The 14,101-nt window shown below is 37.5% G+C and overlaps 1 protein-coding gene across 6 annotated transcripts in view; it reads left to right on the forward strand.

Annotated features, from left to right (window-relative positions):
- The window catches only part of FRMPD4 (FERM and PDZ domain containing 4), a 310,340-nt gene that overhangs the window by 29,750 nt on the left and 266,489 nt on the right, over window positions 1–14,101 (forward strand). For 2 of the 6 annotated variants that reach the window (XM_061459910.1, XM_061459913.1), the window contains exon 1: window positions 3,524–3,662. The exons of the other annotated variants lie outside the window; for them this stretch is intronic. The gene's annotated coding sequence lies outside the window, so the exon portion shown is untranslated. Of the gene's footprint in view, window positions 1–3,523; window positions 3,663–14,101 lie in introns of those variants that run through there. 6 annotated transcript variants of the gene reach the window in all.

The following is a 14,101-nucleotide window of genomic DNA, read 5'->3' on the forward strand; positions in this document are numbered from 1 at the left end:
CTTTTCATATGTCATATATTGAATCTTAAGATCCAGAATTTGAGTAGCTGACTGTTACATTCTATGTTTGTAATGGAGATGGAAAACGTAGGACCCTTTTAGACTTCACAACTGCTCACAATTGCATCTTTTGACTCCAGGCTACTCCCTGCTTTGTTTCCAGCTTCTACCACTACTAGAGTTCTTAGGTAAGGTAACAGCAAGATACAGAGTATTGACAGGTACCTGGTGTCAGAAGATACCTGTTTCCTTGACACTTCCATACTACTTTTCTCTAACCTGCATTTGTGTTTGCTGCCTCTGCCACCTTGTTTCATTTCTGCATGCCAGTGAGTCGCTGTTGCAGCACTGCGTGCTCAGTTTTTGTGCCATTTGCTGCAATGGCTCCTGGTCAAGAGGATGAGCAACCATTAAGTGAAATCCAGCTCAGCTGCTTCAGCTTAGAAGTGGAACACCCTCAGTAGCTCTCTGGGACTAGTGCATGCCTTATTCAAAGGATGTGTGGATGGCAGGTAAAGAAGTATATGATAGTTTTCTTCATTTGCAGTCAGAAGAAAAGAGTGCTGCAATCCTCCCCAAAAGGATGCCCATCACTAAGATTCTTTCCTGCCACCTATTTTTCCATCTTAAAAAGGCTGCGAACTTACTTACATTTTCAGGACAATAGCAGCCATGCTGCTTCAGAGCAAGGAGTCTGATTAGCCTAGTTAGGAAAACTGTATTTACCTTACATAGAATTAAGTCTATAAGCTGTGTGCAGTGAAATGCTGAAGTACTTACTGGGAAGGGGGAGGAATATGGAAAAGCACAAAAATATTTCTTGCTTCCAAAAATCAACCCTGGGAGAAGGAATATGATAAGGATGGGGGAAAGCCTGTTATATTTTGATGTATGTATGATGAGATTGTGCAATAAAATACAGACTGTGTTACACATAAAAAAAAGCTGTGTGGACCCTCCCTGCTTGCATTTTTTTTTTTTTTTTTCTTGTGTGATCCTTTCTGAGGAACAAATATTTTAATATTGCTGGGGGGTAGTAGCTACTGGCTCAACCGTAGTGATATGGCTAATGACAGAAGTTAAGATTATTCTGCTGCACTTTCAATCTGTATCTTGTTTTCTGTTTCCATGGATATCTCAGATTCAGGAAGAAAGCTAATGTAGAATTAGCATTTCCCAATGTATGAGTAACTTTGCAAGAAAATTTCTGTTGAGGTTAATAAATGATTCCTCCTTTTTAAAGAATCTGCATTTGTAGCTTCAATACTGTATTATTAGCAGTATGACTATAGTGATTTATTATCACTAATATTTTTTGTAGTGTAAAGTAATATGATTTAATAGCACAATATTCTGAATTACATGGAGCTATAAATCCAATACAAAAGCTATTGGTAGCATCCTTTTTAAAGCAAAACTTAGTCAAGGTGTTCGGCTTTGAGTTCAGTTGGTCACAGTACTTAATTGTGGCTATCACTGTACCCCCTCTCACTGAAGCAGAAGAACTTAACTGTTATTGAAAAAACATTGCAGCACACATACTAATTATTGTGGTGTTACACATGCTTAAAAATCTTGCTGAAATAAAGTACTATAATTATTCAGTTTTATTCACAGAAGCAGGTTTTATCTTTTATTACATAAGTACTCGCAGATCTCAAGAGTTTGTACTGTGACCTTATGGGGTTATTTATCTTGTTTCTTGTATGCACTAGAGCTTGTGTCCTTTAATCTGTATTTGCTGAGAAGCTGACAAATTGCCTCTTCTGCAACAAACTTTCTTTTTTTTTTGTGTGCAATCCATGTTCTGATTGATGTATTAAAGGTTTTGTAGAAAAAAAAATATAAGCCGTCTGTATCAGTATTTGCTTATGAATCATATTTTATGCTATATTCATTAAATATATGTTGCAACCTTATAAACATTCAGCTGCTGCATATAAGAATATATACTTAACTGAGTGTTTAAATGTGTTTTAGCATGTTAGGATGGGCTAAATGAGGTGCCTTTTTCATCTTTTTCATCTGTGTCTTTCCTCTTTTGTTGAACTGAGGCTTTGAGATCCAACTACGTAAAGCATTGACAAATTAAATGATGGAGATTAAATAAATCTGATTTATTTAATTTTCTTGTGTGTAAGTAAGTCTGAAGGACTGAGAACAAGGAAGCTGCTTACAGTACAGAAAGTCTTCTGAAACACTGGAATAACTGTTGCTGATATGCGATCTTATTCTGCACCAGAAGATTGATTAAAAAAAATTTACTTCAGCGTCACTAGAGCTTGTGTGAATGAAGTCAGTGCTAAGCTTTGATGACAGAAGAATGCACCCAAATTGCCCTTTCAGATTTTAAGTACTGATGTAAAACCAGAGGTTCACAATTTAAAATTTCAATGGGAGACAGACTCCTTTCCACAATTACATCAGAAGCAGTTTTGAAACTGCTTTGCTGCTTAAGGTTGCACACTCTCCTGTCTCCCTCGTAAGAACATTAGTGACAAAAATAGGCAATTTTATCCTGAGTTTGTAAAATATTTGCTTAGGCAAATTCGAAGCCAGTATTGCTGGAATATGGCTGACTAAATCAGGAAGGAATGATACCAAAACAGACCAGGTGGAAGACATCACGTAGAGCAATGATACATTAGATTACACTGAAGTATTTCAAAGTACAATCTGGTTATTCATTAAGACTTTGCTTCAAACTTTTCTAAGAGGCAAAATGTTTTATTCTTTGTTAAAATAAAAAAAAATATGTGTTTTAAGAAGTCTTGAAATTAGCCAAATATTTGCTGTGCATGTACGCATATGTATATGATTTCCACTTTCTTCCTTTTTATAATGGATTTATGAAATCTTCCTCATTGGTATAATTTCTTATGCTGTAAGCCTCAGGTAGAATCACAACCCCCTTTTTATTATGCTGCCTAAATAAATTAATATTTATAATGAGGCAAAAATAACTCTGTAGACTAAAACATTGATATAAAATCCTTCATGTAGTTGAGAACCAAATTACTTTTTCCCTAAAATCTTGGTGTTGCTGATCTCCTGTAATGTGCTCCCTTTTCTGTTTCACACTGCTTTCTCAGCCTCTGATTTTGTGCAGGTTGAGTGAGGATGTACTCCAGATAAGTGCAGTCTGTTCATGAAAATATGACAGTGTTGCAGCCTCATATACTGCTGTGGACAAAGCACTGGGATTCAAGAAAGATGTAGACCTGTTGGTTTAGGGAAAAGAAACAGATAATAAGACATCTAAGAAAAGTGATCTTTTGAGAAGTCTGAACAAATTGTGCTTATTTACTGATGGGAGGCAGATGACAGGAGAGAGGCAATAATGTGCTTTCTGTTCATAGTGCACAGGACAGTAAGCTTAAAATGCAACTAAAAGAATGTGGGTTAGATATTAAACAAAGGGGGGGGGGGGACGACATAAGCAGGAAATAAAGGCAGAGGACTTTCACGAGGCAGTAATAGCGAGTGCTGGAATAGATTGCCTGAAGGCTGAGGAACAGATTGGAAAAGTCTCTGTCTGGATTGCCTTGGGACAGGACTTGAGCTACCTCACCTCTTCACATCCTCCTCTGTGCCTTTATTTTATTTTTATCTTTTGTATTTTTCAGATTAGTACTTGCATCCCTGAAGGATCCATACCTTCTGTAAGTCCAAATTTTATATGAATATATGGTACTCTGAAGTTCCCAGTTCTTTATTTGCATTAAAATTTTGCAGGCTAGTAAGTCCTGCTGCCTGATTCTTGTTTGTATTTTGGCGCTGATGCTCTCCAAACTGGGATAATTTTTGTGCTGTTTCTACTTCTGTGTGCTGGAGGAGCAGCTCTTTACCTAATGGATTGGTTTCCTACAAAGGAGTCATGAAACAATTCTATTTCAGAGGTCAGTTCTCTTTCGTCACTTAATCTCTTTCCATATGCACCCTTGGAGGACAGGTGATGTTAAGGAGGAGATGAATGGCCGGGAAATGCCAATTTAGGGGCATAAGATGCATTTACATTCAGACTGGGAATATACTTGCTGCCTGTGAGTCAGCAGTGTCAAACTACTATGCAGCAGAACAGAAAACGATAAAATAAAAAGGACAGAAATGACAAAATGAGTGCAAATTATGTAATCAATGTTTCTTCTTTTATCAAGATAGTTATTTCAAACCTTTAATGAGCTTTGCCAGCCAGAAGTAACATTTTGAAGTATTTGTAATAATGATCATTCCTTGAATTTTTTTAGTTTTAATATAGCATTAATTTTCGGTAATGCTGTATTAATGCCTAGATGACATTTGTCACAGCTATGAAGTAGTAGAAGTACTGGAAAAGGTTAAATATGCATTTTAAGATACACGTGAAAAGAAAAGTCTTTTTTGTTACACAAAATGAGACCATATCAGGGAAATACGTTGTTAAAAGACGGAGATTCCTTGGTCCTGTGTAGAAAGGCTGGGTGACTTACCAAAAATGGGATATCTCTTCATAATTGAGTTGTATGATCCAATGTGATTTGTTACTGCTAATTTATTTATCTTGGCATTGATTCATATGCCCTGGCAATTTTAAGGTCTTGCAGGACCATTACATCATATGGGTTAAACTCTAATAACTAAACTATCTAACCCATAATATAGGATTTTTTCTGACTTTATGCAGCTACCTTTGTAAACTACCTCTGTAAGCTACCTACTACCTTAAGCTGGTACTTGCCATAGAGTGCAGCTTCTAGAAGTGTTTGGTCTTCATTGCAGACATGGAAGGACAAAGAAGCCACATTTCACTCTTAACTTCATCAGTAGTTAATGACTCTCATTGCTGAAAAATGTGATTAAGCTCTATTTCTAATATGAATTTGTCTGGCTTCAGTTTCCAGGCATTGCTTCTGGTTTCTGCTTCAGAGCTCCAATGCTTTATTCTTAGTGAGATGTTTATACTCTCTAATGAAGTCACCTTTCAATTCTCTTGTTCAAAACTAATCAGGCAGCTCTTTAACTCTTCCTGTAAGGCATTTTCTCTAGCCCTTTGTTATTACTGTATCTATATGAATTGTTTTGGTGGTATTTTTATAAAAAGGTTTAAAAGAAGAACTGTACATACACTGTTAACATCCACCTCCCCAGTGCAATGCAACATACTGAAATCAATACTCTCGCTGTTTTCCTGTCGAGCAAAGGATTGCTTTATGCCTTTTCATTTCTGTGTCATTATCCTAGGAGTTCAGATTCACGTGCTAGCTCACTAGGAGTTTTTTGGAGATGTTCCTTTTCAGAACATGAGTAGAGTTCTACAGAATAGGTTAGAATATTTTACATCCATCTATAAACTTTGTATTATTTCCCTGGTCCCTCTGCCAGCTGTGGCTTGTATCGGCAGCAACTGTTTGTCTTCTGGGTCGCTGTTACACTGCTAAATGGCAAAGGGCCAAGAAGTGTCCTCAGTGGGTCCTTCTTAGTTGCTATTTCATGTTAAATAAAGTTGGGGGTTTCTTTTTATATTTTTAAATGCTATATTTTTTAAATCAAAATAATGAGAAGATAAGTCATTTGTCCTTGAAAATGCCAGATATATTGTGTCAACTTTCATCTCACATTTTGTATTAAATTCACCTTTTTTAGCTGTGGATTTCCTGTCTACATACATACATTTAATGCTGCCAGTCATATATTTGGATTTATTAATGTAAATAATTATTTTAAAATTTAATAATATCTGAAATGGCTGTCCCTAAACTAAGATTAATGAGGAAATCCTTATTCTAGTGATGCTCAGAGCAAAATTCCCATTGCCTTCTCTGGGGCATGTATTTTACAGACCTGGGCCTGTATGTGTGGAGCCTCCATATCCACAGACTTTAACTAGCATATATATATAGTTTTGATTCCATACTTAATAATTTAGTGTATTTAACAATTTAATATTAATGTAGAAAAACAATAGGTCTCTGCTTTTCATGCTGGCCAATTAAAAAATAATGTCTTAAGAAATATTTTGCTTTTTTAAGTATTTGAGTATATCTGAAATTGGGAGACTTGGAGAAAAATATTTGCCTTTCCTTTCTGTGCTGAAAGTTACCTTATCACTCCTCTTGTGGTTGCAGAGCAAACGCATGTAAGTGCAGACAAGAGCAAAGTGGGATGTTTAACAGCCCACAAGTGTTTAACCCCACTTAAGTGGGATCTGTAGCTTACTTTCAGTGCCTAATTGGGTGTTACAGTCCCTAAGAAGTGGGACTTGGCAGGTTGATTCAGGGCAAAGCCGTGCCAGTATGACCACTGGGGTTCAGTACTTGTGAAGGGTAGTCTGGTGTTCCCAGGGGAGCTGCCTGGAGCTGTTAGGAAGATGGGTGATGCCAGGGATGTGTTTGCTGCCCACCCTTCATGGCAGGTGGATGAAGGAGGAGCTATGCTTGATGTAGCTCTAAAGGGTGGGGGGCCAACACCTTGATGGGCAGTTGGTTATTGGAGACCTTTTCTTGGAGGTAAGTACATTGGTTGTGTGGTTTGGTCTTTTAAAAAAGTGTGAAGGGTGTTTTTTTGTAACTGCACGACAGTGAGCAAATTAAGACATTAGGGTTTTAGCTCTCCTCCAGCACAAATGGATTCAAACCCACATGTCCTTCTCGCAGGGGAGAGACCCTGCTGTTGTTTAAGGGCAGATGGAGGAGGGAGAGGGAGAGAGGGAAGCAGGGAAGAAGGATGCCTTCTGTTCTTTCCTTTGACTATTAAGTCACTTAAGGTTTTCATTGTGTTATGGAGTTCTGCTTTATTGCAATAGTTGCTATTTGACAATTTCTTGTAAAAGCATTTCCCTGTTTTAACAGCATTTTATCATGGTCCTGCTTTTATTTTTTGTTTTTGTTTTTGTTTTTTTTTTAGCCTCACATGTGAGTAGAAATGCTATCTAGGTTTTAGAATTATTTTCTTCTTTTCATTCAGCATCCCTGTGGACAATCATCACTGTTAGGATGCAGAATTATACTAAATCCAGAATACTGTTTCTTCCTATGCTTTTTTAAAAAAGAATTTAGAAATGTTTATAGTAATTCCTATAGATTTGTTACTGGTACAATTCATCACTTTTTTGTAATTGCTAGTTTTTAAGTTACTGCCATTAATTTCCTACTTATGTTTGAAAAAATGTTACCTTCCTAAACTTAAAGCAATAGATACAAAATGACTGGAGAGGTTTCACATGCCTTTTGCTTCTCACATTGACATTTTTTTTACTTGCTTTACAGTTTACTTGTAATTATACTCCACATTCATACTTCACTACTAATTGTTTTAGTAGTGGGAGTCACTTAGGTACTTTCATTTGGATCGATGCTGCCTACTGCAATGGGTTTATTGTACAGGAGGTAGATGTTTAAATTGTGCCACTCTCCCTTAAGTGCCCCTGCCTACAGGAAAGAGGTACAACAGGAAAACACATTTCATTCAATTAAACTCAAACCTCATTTTTTTTCCCTTGGTGTAGCCAATTTGGCCATACCTGTCTTCAGGATGCCATCGGTTTCATTTGCACCTCTCAGCTTGCATACTCGTGTATTTTGTGCTCTTCCCTAACATGTGGAATGTTAAGGAAGTAATGCATTATCAACATGCAGCAGCATATGAATATGAAGAAGCTGGAAGCACGAGTGAATGTTAGTGTAAAATGAAAGTCATAAGAAACATTTGGCTTGCTAGTTTTCATTTTCTTTATTCTTTTTTTTTCACTTGGCCCCACCATTAAGCATATTGAAATGTGTTACCAAATTTAGCATTTGATTTATGTGAAAGACTGCTGCCTCAGGATTCAGCTGCAGCTTGCAGAGATGTAGGCTCTGGATTTGGGTCATTCTTAACTACACTGGAAAAGCCCCAGGGAATGAGAAAGCTTTGCTATTGTCTCAGAATGAATTTTACCCTACGGGTCCTCCTCCCACCCTAGGATAAGTATGAACAGTTCTGTCACCCTGGGGTTTTTTTGGTTGGGGTGTGGGTGGGTTTCTTCGTGGTTCTGTTGTTTTATTTTAAACTTTTGTGCTATCATAACTGGTGGATGAAAAACAACCCTTCCATTTGGGAGCAAGAAGTCCTAGTATATGCAACGAGATATAATTCATAAATGTTCACAGAAGATTCTTTTAGCCAACTGTTTATAAATTCTGGTCTTAGAATTGTGTTTAAAGGAACAGTGTTTAAATTCTGATTAGGTACTGGATATACTTCTAAAGCTCAGGCTTTCTGTATAATATGCACACAGTATTAGAACATAATATTTATTATGTTTTTGTAGGTCCGGAGGGGGAAGAAGGGTGCAAAATACATGTAGTGAAGGCTGTCTTAAATTACTTCAGTGGTGGAGGGGTGAAGGAACATTTTTGTCTTAGACCTGTGGGCTGAGTTTGTGAGGAACGTTTCTGGGAGGAGAGTAGGTACATACTGAAATGCATAATGATTCAAAGTTTGTTAGTAAAAGCCATGTGGAGAAGTTGCTAATTTGGGGCTGATAGGTCAGCTCTGGGAGTTCTTTACAACCTGACAAACTTGTTTCCTGGTAATTTTACATATTCCAATTATGTTGGAGGGAAATTTAATTGGAATCATACTAGAAATTGCATCCAGTAAGGAAGAGTTAGGGAATACAGAGTTTTAAAATTCGTGTATAAGAGCAAAAGATAAAGCAGGAAATGTGACTCTGGGGCAATTTAAGTGATATGCCAAGGTGGGCAATCCAGGCATGGGCATGGTGACTTCTCTCAAGGGTCTGCTGGACTTCTGTAAACTTCATATATTATTTCTGGGTGTCAGGAAGGTTGTGCATGTGGTTTTGCTTGTTTGTTTGTTTGTTTTCCCCCAATTTGCAAATACTTCCTGAGTCATCTGACAAAATCGGTTATGCTGCCACAGTGCAGAAAGGCTCGCAGGGCTGTACAGTCATAGGTGAGGCTGTGTTTTGGCATGCTGTTTGAGTTGTGATGGGGAAGGAGGGGAGCCAGGCTGACTTTTTGATAACTTATGTGTTTGTGGGAGGAGATTTTTAGAGGAAAGAAAATATTATTTGCAGCAAATCTCTTTATAAACTTTGGGTTAGTGAGGCAGAAGAGTCTGCAATACCATTAAATGTTCTAAAAATAATTTATCAGAAAGACAATTGTCTTTCTATCTCTCCTATGGTTTCAGTTGTCTCAGTGCTAAAAAACAGCTTTGTAGATGTGTGACAGAGGTGCAGGATACCAATCCTATTCTAATTAGACAATGATTTAATTTTATTAATGTAAGTGAAAGCATTTGTCAGAGCAATCCCAGGCACAGCTACAGGTTGGGCAGAGAAGAGATTCAGAGCAGCCCTGAGGAGAAGGATTTGGGGGTGTTGGTCGATGAGAAAATGAACATGAGTCGGCTTCAGTGAGTGCTTGCAGCCCAGAAAGCCAACCGTATCCTGGGCTGCATCAAAAGAAGCGCGACCAGCAGGTTGAAGGAGGTGATCCTGCCCCTCTACTCTGCTCTCATGAGACCTCACCTGGAGTATTGTGTGCAGTTCTGGTGTCCTCAACATAAAAAGGACATGGAACTGTTGGAACAAGTCCAGAGAAGGGCCACGAGGATGATCAGGGGCCTGGAGCACCTCCTGTATGAAGATAGGCTGAGAAAGTTGGGGCTGTTCAGCCTGGAGAAGAGAAGGCTGCATGGAGACCTCATAGCAGCCTTCCAGTATCTGAAGAGGGGCTACAGGCATGCTGGGGATGGACTCTTCATTAGGGACTGTAGTGACAGGACAAGGGGTCATGGGTTAAAACTGAAAGAGGGGAAGTTTAGATTGGATATAAGGAGGAAATTCTTTCCTGTGAGGGTGGTGAGGCACTGGAATGGGTTGCCCAGGGACGTTGTGAATGCTCCACCCCTGGCAGTGTTCAAGGCTGGGTTGGACAGAGCCTTGGGTGACATGCTTTAGTGTGAGGGGCACTCACCCCCCATGGCAGGGGGGTTGGAACATCTTAAGGTCCTTTCCAGCCCTAATGATTCTATGACTCTGTGTTTTTTAAACACACCATTTGAATTCTTTGTCTCGCTTTTTGAGTTTTATAGGCATGGTTAAAAATTGACAGTAGATATTTCAAGCTCCTTTCAGTTAACGCCTTTCACAGAAATTATCACCCATTAGCTAAGGAGACATAGGAGTGTGACCGTGCTTATCCACTACAGTGCTGAAGATGGGTTCATTTAAATCAAAGGTGAGCAACCTAAGTGCTATGGTAAACTGGCTCCTGGTGTAGCAGGAGTTTGTGTGCCCCTACAGGGCAGTGAGAGGGTGGCTCTTCAGTCTGGGCAGTGATGCATTTTGGAGAAGGCAAGTGTCACCAGAGGGCTCATCTGTAGACCTCACAAACTCTAGGAAACTGGTAGCAGGTCCCTCTCAAGCTGTGGTTCACAGTTTTTCCCTCTGAATGGCAGCCGGTGGGGACTGGAAACAGTCTATCACAATATGCTGTTTGGAATAAATGTTTGAAATTACTGAACCGTAATTTAAATCTCCCTGAAGCCAAGTGCAGAACTTCATAGTTATGCAATTTTCTCTTTATGTAAGTTCTTTGCTTTGTCCTTTCCCCGTCTTCCTTACAAGCAAAACAGAGAATGGTGAGCACAATGGAAAGAAATGTGCTTTCGGAAATGGAAAAGCAGGGGAAGTAGATAGAAACCTGTTTTTTTTTTTTTTTTTTAAAGAATCAGTGTTACAAAATAAACATTGGAGTGAAATGTTAAAACATTGTCTTAAGGTTGGCCACTTCTCCAAGAGCAGAATAAGGAACTAACCTTTTTAGACAGTATGTCATCTGATAAGACAGATTTATATGACATACTGCTTTTAACTGATAAATTGAATAATCAGTTGTCGTTTATCTCAAGATTTAAATAAGATTTATATTGTATATGCTATCACTAGTATATATAAAATGAGACATCTCTTTTGATGCTGTGTAATGCAGTGATTTTCATGGTATGCTTCCTCCATCAATGCTTCTTTTACCCCTTCTTTTACTGAGTTACAATCCATCAGGTATTGTCACTTCTGCTTATCCAGGATCATGAAACTCAAAAAACTATAGGTGTATGCATCACAGTTAAGAGTGGAGGCTCATATACTCGTATTTCTTTTACCATTTTTGTCTTATGTTTTAAAGGAACAAGCAGGAGAAAAAAAGATGAAAATGAAATTTGGGAAACAATCAGCTAAAATGCTTTTAATGAGAAACTTTGAATTAAGAAATATACCGTTTAACTGAATTTCTTGCCTAACACCAATCTCTAAGTGCAGTTAAAATGTTAAGAATATGTTAATAAAAGGTTAAAAGGGAGTGTTTCAGAAATGTGGATGAGAATATAGTGAGTATATTAAGTGTGAAGGAAGATAAATGAAAATTGAATAATTTTTTTTTTTGTACAATGAAAAATAAATATTTGAAGCAAATAATAAAAGTCTAACTCTTTAAAAAAAAAAGAAAAAGTTCAAGTGCTGGAAGTCTATGAGTGTAAGAGCACTAATACACCCAAGGGAAGGCAAAACAGGAGAGGCCATTTAAAAGAAATGAATTACTAAACTAATGTTGATTCAGATATACGTGATGATGGGAGTGTAACAACAAAAGTTAGCACTAGAAAGCTTGTTTGCTAGAGGAAGCCTCCACCACTGAAGGCAGTAGTAAGGAAAACTTGAGAATGTAAATTAAAGATGAGATAGAGAATGTCCAAATCAAGCTAGATGCATCTCAATGCAAGGATTGTGTAAAGAAGAAGATACCTTTGTCTCTAGGCTGAGGGGAACCAAATCTTTACCTCAGAATGCTCTTGCAAAGCTGATAGTGTTTTTTTTCCTTCCTTCCGATTTCACTTGCAGCCAATGTCAGTACTTGGAGCATTTTACTGTAAGTAAGATGTTCTTCACTTTTTACCACCTTTTATTCTAGAACTTAAATTTTGTGCACTTTTTAGCTCTACTTGGTGCAGCAACATTATATGGTAAGTAATACATTCAACAGTTTTCAAAGCTTGGTCCTAGCAAATTTGTTCTTGCCTTTGACAAGCTTAGAAGTTTGAATGCCTTACCTGATTGAGGTGTATTAGGTGTTTCTTGTATATGCGTCTGTGTGAAGCTGTGAATTCTTTGACCTCAGTAATGCTCTCCTGCTAACTGGCTGCTCATTAAATTACAAAAGGCTGTGTGGCACGTGTTTCTCCGAGGAAATGCATCACCTCACTTCTGACTGTATTGATTCTTTTTTATATGAATAACATCAGAAGTTTAGTAATAAATAGCCGATTTAATTTTCTCATTGATGCACCTCTAGACATACGGCATTGCTCTTTTTACAGTTCCTGTAATGTATTGGTCAAAAGACATAGTGATTAATTTACTATGAGAAGAAATTTAGTCTGGTTATCTAGAGAGAAATCCTGAAATATTTGGCCTCTGAATGTGAACTTTCTTCCTGGTACTTACATTGTGGTGTGGCAGTGGAGGATATTTTTTCTTGTGCCTAAGTAGCTTTCTGTCTTGACTCCTGTTTGACAATCGATATTTGGATCTATTTTGTTGGGGTTTTTTTAGGTATTCAAACTGCTGCCAAGGTACTAATTATATGTACCTTATACTTCTGAGTAGCTTTGTTTCTGTAGTGTTGGAAACATAATTAAAAAAAGTCTCATATATTGGGTCTTTTGTTGTGCTCCTATGCTGTCAAGTTTCTAAATGAATAATGAACTTAGAGAATTTATTAAAAAATTGTTCTACATTTCTGTAAAAAAAAAAATAAAAAGCCAATATGAAGTTTATCAACACTAATTATTGCAAGAAAACAGTGACCGATCAGCTTTTGTTGTGTTTTCCCTGAGTATAAATGAAAAATTAGATGTCTTAATTTCGTAAAGGAATGCCAACAGTAAGTATTATAATCCCCAGTAAGTACTGGTGCAAAACCATAGGAAAAGGAAAATCCTGGTTCATGCAGCTAATGTAGATAGTTTGGTAGAAATTATTCTCTTCTATGGCATGTGTGCATGACATAGAAAATAAATCATTCTGTCTTATGTGACGTATTACATAGAATTAGATATTAGAATCATAGAACAGTTTGTGTTGGAAGGTACCTTCAAAAGTCATTTACTTCAACCCCTCTGCAATGAGCAGGGACATCTTCAACTAGACCAGATTGCTCAGAACCACATCCAGCCTGGCCTTGAATGTCTCCAGGGATGGTGCATCCACCATCTCTCTGGACAACCTGTGCCAGTATTTTACTACCCTCATTGTAAAGAAGTTTTTCCTCACGTCCGGACTGAATCTCCCCTCTTTTAGTTTAAAACCATTACCCCTCATCCCATCACAACAGGACCTGCTATAAAGTCTCTCCTCATCTTTCTTATAGGCCCCTTTTAAGTACTGTTACACCTGAAGTTGGAGGAATAAGGGGATGAGTACATTCACTGCCAGAAGTGAGCTATATAAATGGCAGATCACTAATGCTTTTGTTAAAATTTACATAAGGCTCGCATGTGACAGTTTTAGTCTTGTTTACTTCATGTATATTTCTAAAGACAAAAGTGAAGTATGATTTTGTTTTGCTCCTATAAACTTGCATAAGCTATATCAGGAGAAAACTTTCAGATAAGTTGTTACTGGCTTTGTTTGTATCAAGTTAATATTTACAGATGTTGCCTTAATTGCTTTTTGGAATGTGTATCAGAAATAGGGCCATAAACTTCTTTTGATATATAGATACATGTAAAATATCTATGTACAATTTCACAGAAAATCAAAATAAAATTTTCTGAGCTGAGATAAAGTTTCAAGTATTTTTAATACTACAGTTACTAAGCATTTTGTAATATAGATAGAATTTAGATATTAATTGCCAGAAGATGACCAAATCCTGAAGTTGCCAGATGTTATGGGGAATTAGAACAAAATAAAGCTTCTGTACCTGCAAAGCAGTCAGACCATCTTGATATACAGATGCAGTTATATTTAGGATATAGTTGAACTGACTTGTGCTGTGTTACTGGGCTTCAAAGGAAGTGTGTTGGGTAAAACTCTGCACCTTGTTTTGTTTCA

This window comes from Pezoporus flaviventris, unplaced genomic scaffold, assembly GCF_033815535.1.
Source record: "Pezoporus flaviventris isolate CSIRO_AGI_PZ_B2104156 unplaced genomic scaffold, CSIRO_AGI_Pfla_v1 ptg000030l, whole genome shotgun sequence".
Taxonomy (NCBI): domain Eukaryota; kingdom Metazoa; phylum Chordata; class Aves; order Psittaciformes; family Psittacidae; genus Pezoporus; species Pezoporus flaviventris.